The sequence below is a fragment of the Mus pahari genome, chromosome 18 (genome assembly GCF_900095145.1).
Source record: "Mus pahari chromosome 18, PAHARI_EIJ_v1.1, whole genome shotgun sequence".
Taxonomy (NCBI): domain Eukaryota; kingdom Metazoa; phylum Chordata; class Mammalia; order Rodentia; family Muridae; genus Mus; species Mus pahari.
Genome location: NC_034607.1, coordinates 1,707,368 through 1,716,529, shown reverse-complemented (window position 1 = coordinate 1,716,529; position 9,162 = coordinate 1,707,368). Strand labels below are relative to the sequence as shown.

Here is a 9,162-nt window from a genome sequence, read left to right as displayed (position 1 = left end):
ACAGAGAAACCCTGTCTCGAAAAACCAAAAAAAAAAAAAAAAAAAAAAAAAAAAAAGTACAAGATAAGCCTAAGCAACTTAGACAGATCCTGCCTCAAAACATGAAAACAGCTGAGGATATAGTTCAATGGCCGAATGCTCACCTATCATTCTCCAGGTTCAACCCCCATTTTTCTTAAGAGAAATGGTAAGAAGATTTAATTCTGACTTAATTTAATTAAAATTTGAAGACAGTCTGGAATACATAAGAGCCTATCTCAGAAAAGTAGGTTGGAGAGATGGCTCAGTAGTTGAGAGCATTTAACTATTCTTACAAAGGACTCAAGTTCAGTTCCCAGCACCCACACTGGACAGCTCACAATCACTTGTAATTCCAGTTCCAGGGGATCCAACAGTCTTCTGACCTGGAGGACACTTGTAAGCTCATGGTCCACATACATACACTCAGATACATTCACATATAACAAAAAACAAAACTTTAAAGAAAAGAAGGAGCCAGGCATGGTGGCGCACGCCTTTAATCCCAGCACTCGGGAGGCAGAGGCAGGCTGATTTCTGAGTTCAAGGCCAGCCTGGTCTACAAAGTGAGTTCCAGGGCAGCCAGAGCTATACAGAGAAACCCTGTCTCAAAAAACCAAAAAAAAAAAAAAAAAGAAAAGAAAAGAAAAGAAAAGAAAAGAAAAGAAAAGAAGGGGCTGAGGAGTTGAGTAACTGTTACTCTTCCAGAGGACCCCAGTTTGGTTGCCAGCACTCACATAGTGGCTCACAACTTCCTATAACTCCAGTTCCAGTGTATTCAATGCCCTCTTCTGGCCTCCTCGGGCACCAACCACACATGTGGAGTGCATATGTAAATGCAGGCAAACACTCATATGCATAAAATAACTTTTTTAAGAAAGCGAGGAATAAAGAAGAGAAAAGAAAGCAAGCCAGATGTGGTGGTATACACTGTAAGCCTTCCACTCAGGAGACTAAGATAGGAAGACAGGTCAGGCTGGGCTACAAGCAAGGCTAAGTTGTATACTGAAAAACTATTTCAGAAAGAGGAAGAACAGGTAGAGTGAGAAGGAATGAAATCACATGTAATGGGTTAGTTAAAAATCAAGCATTAAATCTAGAACTTTAATCCCAGCACTCAGAAGCAGAAGCTGCAGAGTATCAGTGGGTTCTTCTCACACAACCAAAGGTACCTAGAGACACCCTGTCTCAAAAAAATAGAAGCAGTATAGGATAGGGTCAGGGACGTAGTTTCAGGCACTGCATTGTTGTAACATGCATAAGGACCTGCACTCAACCCTCAATGCCTAGCATCCTCACATACATGCAAAAATGGACAAAAAGAGAATGATGAGATGGTGGGACTTTGGGTGCCCACATGAAAAGCCTTCAGGGAGCAGAGAGTGGCTCACATTTATTATCTACTGTATACTCTTCCCTGAGTAGCCCCTATAGAATTCTGCACCATGGATTATTGTTGACAATTTACAGAGCAATTAAGTCCATCACCTATGTGAAAAACCTTTCAGGTTAGGTTCTTTCCACCTTCTAGGGACCCCTTGTTTGTAGTGACCAGTCAAGCCCTTGCCTGTGTAGCTTTACATCGAGCAGACCCAAGCCTTCTTCTTGCTAACCAACCCTCTGCCTCAAACAACTAAAAACCCAGCCACTCTTTCCAGCTTCTCGAATTCTGCAATGGCGACCTGAGTGCCAGACATTACTAGCTCTTCAGCACCCATCAGCATGACTAACACATCATCCTCTCCACTGCTGGGAGAACCCTTCCCCTGTCCAACCTAAGGCTCTGAAGTTTCCCTCCCCACCCCAAGCAGCTGTTTCCTGTCCCCTCACACCGGCTACAAGGGCAGGACAGCAGGTCACCATGGAGGACACCCAGTGCCTCTCTGGGCTTGTTTTTAGGAAATTGCCAGGGAAGAACTGAGCTTCAGAAAAAAACTGGACCAGGGTTCAGGGGTCTGAAACTGACTTTTGCACAGCTGCAGTGTGATCCTGTGCAGTCTGCCCCTTCCTCCAGAAACCTGGGCATATCCAAATCCAAAGCATCAGGTCAGAGAAAGCAGCCTCAGGTCATTTCTAAGACTGGAGCATCCTGGCACAAAGACTGAACTGAGACATAGGGCAGAGATTACCAGAGTGGTAAACAACAATACGACTGTTGTTTGCTTTCAATTTGGGTGGTTTTGGGCTGTGTGTGGGTATTTGCCCATGGATGCCAAAAGCTGTAGATCTCCTGGAACTGGAGTCACAGGTGTGAGCTGACTAAGATAGCTGCCGGGAATCAAATGACAAGGGCAGTACTCAAATGTAAGCACTGAGTCATCTTTCCAGCCCATTAGTTTTGTTTTCTTTTGTTTTGTTTTGAGACAAGGTCTCAGGAAGCCTAGGCTGGCCTCCAACTCCTTCCATAGTTGACAGTGAACTCAACTCTCCTACCTCCGACCCTTGAGTGCTGAGATGACCAGAGTGCTTTACCTGGTTTGTACAGTACTGGAGACTGAGCACAAGGCTTTCATGAACACTAAGCAAATACTGTAATAACACAGCTACTGCCACAGCCTCATTTTTTTTCTCCTTAAATATGGATCAGCTTCATTTTGTTCTATTTTGTGTTTGAGAAAAATTCTCCCTGTGTATCTAGACCAGGCTGGCCTTGAACTCACAGAACTTGTTCTGTCTCTCCCTGCTGAGTGCTGCCCTGTTTGCTTTTTGTTTTATTTTATGTATTTAAGACAGGGTCTCACTATGCAGAGCTAGCTGGCCTGAAATTTGCTGTAAATCAGGATGGCCTCTAACAGAGATTCCGCTGTCTCTGCTTCTGGAATGCTAGGATTTCAGGCATGCACCACCACCATGCCTGAAGGCCTGTATTTATTTATTTATCTATCGATCGATTTATTTATTTATTTATTTATTATTTATTCCAATTCCAAATTTTCCTACCTCAATCTTCCACATGCTAGGATTTCAGGCATGTACCACTACACCCAAATGAATGCTTTTTTTTTTTTGCCCTCAGCCCCACTGACACAGCTAGGTGAGTTCTAAGCTACACTAACCCCTTTTTTATTTTTATTTTTTTTACATCTTATTTACTTTATGTAGGAGGTGGGAGGGAGGGTAGGTGGGTGCACGGATGCCATGGGGTGAGAGTGGAGGTCAGAGGGCAGCTCTGTAGAGTCAGTTCTCTCCTTACACCACATAAATCCCAGGGATGCAACAAGGATGTCATTACCTGATCAAGTACCTTTACTGGCCAATCCATCTCATTGACCCCCTAGTCCCCTTTACTAAATTGCTTAAACAGGCGTTGAACTCACTCTGCAGCTCTCAGGCAGGCCTTCAACTTTCAATAATCCTACCTGGACCTCTCAGGTAACTAGGATAATAGGTGCTTTTGGAAAGATTCCCTTTTGCTCCCCTAGAAACTGCAGGGAACCTAGGCCACATTTCACCCTCCCAGCTCACAGCTGTCAGTTCCCGCCTTGGGAGTAAGACTGCTACACAAGCCAATGCCTCCCAGAGTAGGGCGTGTAGCTGCCCTCATATCTCCCACACTGCCTGGCTGTCAAAGTTAAATCCGGATCCCCTTCCTGAGACCCCCTCATTAGGCTGTCAGAGATGAAGCCACACGCCCCCACACCCGGCCCCGGGACTATTTCGGGACACAGCGCTGTGATCAGTCAGGAGAGCTGTGATCAGGAGAGCTGTCATCGGGAAACCTGAAGGACGAGACACACAGCATGCATACCCGAAGACCTGAAGAAGTTATGTCTTACTGATAAAAGGCTCTAGGTGGTGGGAGCCCTTAATGTTGGGACGGGATTCTCAAACTCAGGATGGGGAAAAGAGCTAGATGATGGCAGATGGCAGGACAAGGGGTCTTTGAGTCATCACACACACACACACACACACACACACACACACACACACACACACACACTCACCTCCCCAAACAGAACCAAGTCAGCTTAGAAAAGACAGGGCAGTTTCCTACAGGAAAGACCGCTGGGCGGTTCCATCCGCTACTATTGTCAGTAGGTCCGGGGGGTGGGGGGACATCCGTTCCTCCCTCTAACAACGTTTCCGTACCACCCGCCCACTCCACCCCACTGCAAGAAACCCATTCCCAGGTCTCCAAGCCCACTCTGGGGAAGGGTCCCATAAGGCATCTGGGAGACTACAGTGCGTACAAGCTCCTCTGGTTAGGTCCTGGATGGCCATGTGGTGGCGATCTGCCTAATAATCTAGGGTCCCCCTCCCCCGGTCGGCTTTAAACCACCTGAGGCTCCCAATGTCCGAATGGTCACTATTACAGGACACGGCGCCCACCCCGTTGCAACGCACAGAACCCATAGAAGGGGGCTAAAAGCATCACACCCCTCCCGGACACTTGGGTCCACTGTTTCCCTCTAGGGCCCGCGTGGTTGACTTTACCTGAATGCGAAGCCCCCTCAGCGCCCTCACCGCACCCGAGCCCGCCCCCTCGAAGCTCCGCACGGGTTATCAAGGCTTTCACCCCTAACTGACGGCTTTTTCAGCCAACCAGAGCTCGAGTCTAACTGAACTATCCAATTGTAAGACAGACTGAGCCATCTGGGCGGGGGCGGGGGTGGAGACCCGCCTGAGGGCGGGCCTACAGTAGGATCTGGGAAAATGAGAGCAGGGCAGTGGGATGCTGCTCAGCCAGATACCACTAAGTCCTGCCTGGTCAAAGAGTAAGAAAAAGAGGTTTCATTTACTGGACAGTAGGGGGCTACAGGAAAAATCTAAGCAAACTATTCTAATGTGATTTATGTAACGAGTTTAATTCCTACTGTCTTGTTGAAGTCCTAAGAGCCTGGATCTTGCCCTCCGCAGGAACTTTGCATATATTGTGCCACTTTAATAAATATTATCTATATGTGATGCTTTCCTATATTTCCAAATGTCCAATCTATGTGCCGCAAGAAAACAAAACAAAAAACAAACAAACAAAAACCTTAGCATAGCCTTTTCCTAGTCATTATCATTGCCATAGCAATGGTTTATTAACTAAATGGCAACTTTCATTAGTAGAAAGGCAAGGTTACTATCATCACCCCTACTAGACATTTTAGGATTTATCCACTGCCTCGGGCATACACTAGTTACTTAATAAATGTCTGTTCTACTGGAAATATCTAACTCAATGGTACAGAACTTGTTTAGCACAGCTACCACAATAGATAGGTAGGTAGACAGACAGAGACAGATAGATGAAGACAATGTAAAGATAATAGACACGTACATGTGTACTTACAAACATACAGAGATTATAGATCAAAAAATTGTCACAGAAATGAATTAAAATTACATTTGTTAAGGTCAGTGAGATAACTTAGCATGTAAAGGTACTTGCTGCCAAGCTTGACGATCTGTGTTTGATCGAAGGACCATGTAATACAAAGAAAGACCCAATTCCCACAAGTTGTCTTCAGATCTCCATATTGGGCTATATACATCAACCTATACACATATATGCATACAATATATCAATAAAACTTTTTAGCTAGGCAGTGGTGGTGCACACCTTTAATCCCAGCACTTGGGAGGCAGAGGCAGGCAGATTTCTGAGTTTGAGGCCAGCCTGGTCTACAGGACAGCCAGGGCTACACAGAAAAACCCTGTCTAGAAGAAAAAAAAAAATTTTTTTTAAGTACATTTAACTTGAACCCATTTGAAGTATGATCTGATCAACAGCTACTACAATTTTGTTTATTTGTTTGTTTGCTTGTTTGTTTTTTTCCTCTTAACATAGCTAGACTGATTTTGTGTCAGGCTAAGGAATCACTTAGATCTCTGGGTCTTGTGCCTTTCAAGCCAAGGTTCTTATGAAGGAGTAATGAGTACTCTAAAAAAGAGATGCAAGACCCTCATCTGTACTGAGTGGAGAATTTAGGGTTTAGGGGAAGCGTTGTGGAAGGCAGCTTTCAAGGCGATACTTAAAAGGAGGGTACTCCAGGCAAAGATTAGAAGTATAAAACTCCTTCACAGGGACCTTGATTTAGATATGTGAGCAAGAAATAATTTGGCAGGATATCAGGGAGGTTTGTTTGTTCCCAGTTTTGGGCAAGGGGTTGGGTTTTTTGTTTGTTTTGGTTGTTGGTGGTGGTGGTGGGAACTAAAAGGGATAGGGGAAGAGGGGGGAGGGAGGATAGCCCATGTCCAGCCAGAGTTCTGCCTATGATCTGAGCAGGCAGACTCGGGAGGGCTGCCAGCCGCTTTCCACTCCGCCCCAGGTGGGCATCTAAGCCACTGAACCACTCAACGGGGGTGTGGACAAGGGGCAGCCCCCTCCCTGTAGCCCCGGGGTTACGGGAGAGAGGCTGAGGGAGAGAGGTTTCCACGCAGGCGAGAGTGTGCACAGCGGGCCTTGGTGAGCAGAGACAGTCTATGGTTTTAGAGCTTTATTGTAGAAAGGCAGGGGGAAAGAGAGAAGAGAGAGTCTGAGAGAGAGAGAGAGAGAGAGAGAGAGAGAGAGAGACTGGCCATGGCCAAGAGAAGGGGGGAAGGAGAGAGAGAAGAAAGACTAGAAAGGAAGAGGAAGAAGAGAGCATGAGGAGAGTAAGGGGAGCAAGAGCAAGAGAGTGAGGTGGGCCAAGCAGCACCTCTTATGGTCTTTACTGTTGCTAGGTAACTGGGGAGGAGTTTAGCCTGAAGGTCAGAAGCCTGGGACATTGCCTACGTGACTACTAGCCATGCTTCTCTTGTGGGGGCTGAGGGGGCGGTAACTTCGACAGGAGCCAGGGTTCCAGGAGACATGAGAGAACTCCTTCTGTCCCATGTAGGTGAGTTATCACCACCGGGTCCCAGGGTTCAGACCTCAGCTCAACTGGAGACCAGCCTGTCTGCATAGCCCACTGCCCCACAGTTTTTGTGTATGTTCTGCTTTCCTAGGTTTTTGTTTTGTTTCGTATTTTGACTTTGTTGAAGTCACAGATAACCTTGAACTTCTGCTCCTTCAGCCTTCACCTCCCAAATAATGTGTATTTGGCTTGTTGAAACAAGATCTCACTACAGTTTGACAGCCTTGCCATCTGAGTCTGTAATGGTACAAGCCTGTAATCCCAGCATTTGGGAAGAGGTTGGAAGAAGGGATCATGAGTTCAAAGGCAGCCTGAGCTAGGTGAGTCTTCTACCTTTCCCAGTCTCACTCATTGTTTCAACTACAGTAGCTATAACAGTGCTACAGTCAGATACTACATTAATACATTTCTACAGTGTGTGTGTGTGTGTGTGTGTGGTGTTTTCTATTAATACTGTAACTATTTACATGAAGGTGATAGTCCATGTGGGGATAGTGTCAGATCCTTTACATTTAAGGGCTCTCCATGTTTGTTTTTGTGCCAGGGTCTCTCCCTGAAGCTCACCAGCTTCCCTAGCTTCCCTTCTTCAGGAATCCTCCTGTGTCTATCACCCTATTTCTTACCCCAAGACTGGAGTTACAGCCACATACCTCCATGCCTGGCTATACTCCCAACCCTTGGTTTTCTCCATTTACAAAAGGCTTGGTCTATTTTCACTGGTTGATAAGCTGAAGAAATATACCCAATTTGCTGTAGAAATTTTGAAGTTGTAAAAATATTTTTATTGATTAATAAGTAGAATGTGTGTCTTTACTCAGTCTTCAAAATCAAAACCAAAAATGTTTAACTGAAAAATGAAATGTTGCACAGAGAGTGAGACAGAGAGAGACAGAGACAGAGAGAGAACTAGATCAGTAAGACAAATGCAATGCATAACTAAGGAGGTTTTAACAATTTGCTATTTAGAAACTGATAGGTTATTTCTCCACCACCGAATGAAACAAGCCAATTCAAGCCAGATTAGAATATATTAAAGGCAGGTTTATTGGGAAGCTGCTCTCAGGCAAGTTCACTGCTCCCAAGGACTGAGGCCAGGAAAGTCACCTTGAGGAGATGGGGAGGAAGAGGAGAAAGAGAGAAAGGGTGTGCCCACACAGAAAGAGAAGAGAAGGAGGAGGTAGGGGAAGAAAGAGAGGGAAGGACAGGAGAGAGGGAGGGGTAGAGAGAGAGCATACAGAGATATCTGGGGGAAGAGCCTCTGGGGATAGGGCAACCCAGCCCCTGAGCTGGGGGGGGGGCAGGGTATGCCAGGTAGGGACCTCAGGAGGCTGCGAGAACCTGGGAGCCAGGTCTGCTTTCATATGTAAAATATGCACCTCAATCCCTTGTCTCAAGTCCTTTTCTGTTTTGATTTATTTTTGTTTTTCAAGACAGGGTTTCTCTGTAGCCCTGGCTGTCCTAGAACTCATTCTGTAGACCAAGCTGGCCCTGAACTCAAAGAGATTCTCGCCTGTCTCTGCCTCTGGAGTTCTGAAATTAAAGGTGTGCACCACCAGCTCAGCAGAATTTTTATTTCTTTCAGTGATAGGAAGGAAACACAAATAGTAGATCATTGAGCTAATACCCAATCCAATAAGCAATTTTTGGTTGTTTTACAGACACAGTCTCATTGTGTAGTATAGGATGATTTAACATGTCATTCCCCGGGCGATGGTGACGCATGCCTTTAATCCCAGAACTCAGGAGGCAGAGGTAGGCATATTTCTGAGTTCGAGGCCAGCCTGGTCTACAGAGTGAGTTCCAGGACAGCCAGGACTGCACAGAGAAACCCTGTCTCGAAAGACCAAAAAAACAAAAACGAAAAACAAACAAGCAAATAAAATGTGTCATTCTCCTGCCTACAAATCTTTTTTGTTTTTGTTTTTATTTTTCAAGACAGGACTTCTCTGTGTAGCCCAAGCCTGGCTTCCTAGAAGCATCTTTAATTCTTGTGACTTGGGGAAAAGTATATGTCTTAGTCATTGTTCTAGTGCTATATAGAGAGACTGTGACCAAGGCAACTCTTTATTTTTAAAAAACACTTAATTGGGGGCAGGCTCACAGTTTTAGATGGTTAGTCCATGATCATTACGGTGAGAAGCAGATAGGCACGGTGCTAGAACAGAAGCTGAGAGCTTTACATTCACATCCACTGGCACAAGAGAAAGAGAGACAGAGACAGAATGTGATTGAAAACTTTTTTTAAAAGCCCAGCAATAATAGCATATGCCTTTAATCCCAGCACTTAGGAGGCAGAGGCAGGCAGATTTCTGAGTTCGAG

The 9,162-nt window shown here is 45.5% G+C and overlaps 1 protein-coding gene across 3 annotated transcripts in view; it reads right to left on the bottom strand.

Moving 5' to 3' along the window:
• The window catches only part of Kank3 (KN motif and ankyrin repeat domains 3), an 11,712-nt gene extending 7,231 nt beyond the window's left edge, over positions 1-4,481 (bottom strand). For all 3 annotated transcript variants that reach the window (XM_029531352.1, XM_029531350.1, XM_029531351.1), the window contains exon 1: positions 4,453-4,481. The gene's annotated coding sequence lies outside the window, so the exon portion shown is untranslated. The remainder of the gene's footprint in view (positions 1-4,452) is intronic.
• Positions 4,482-9,162: the final 4,681 nt, after the last annotated feature.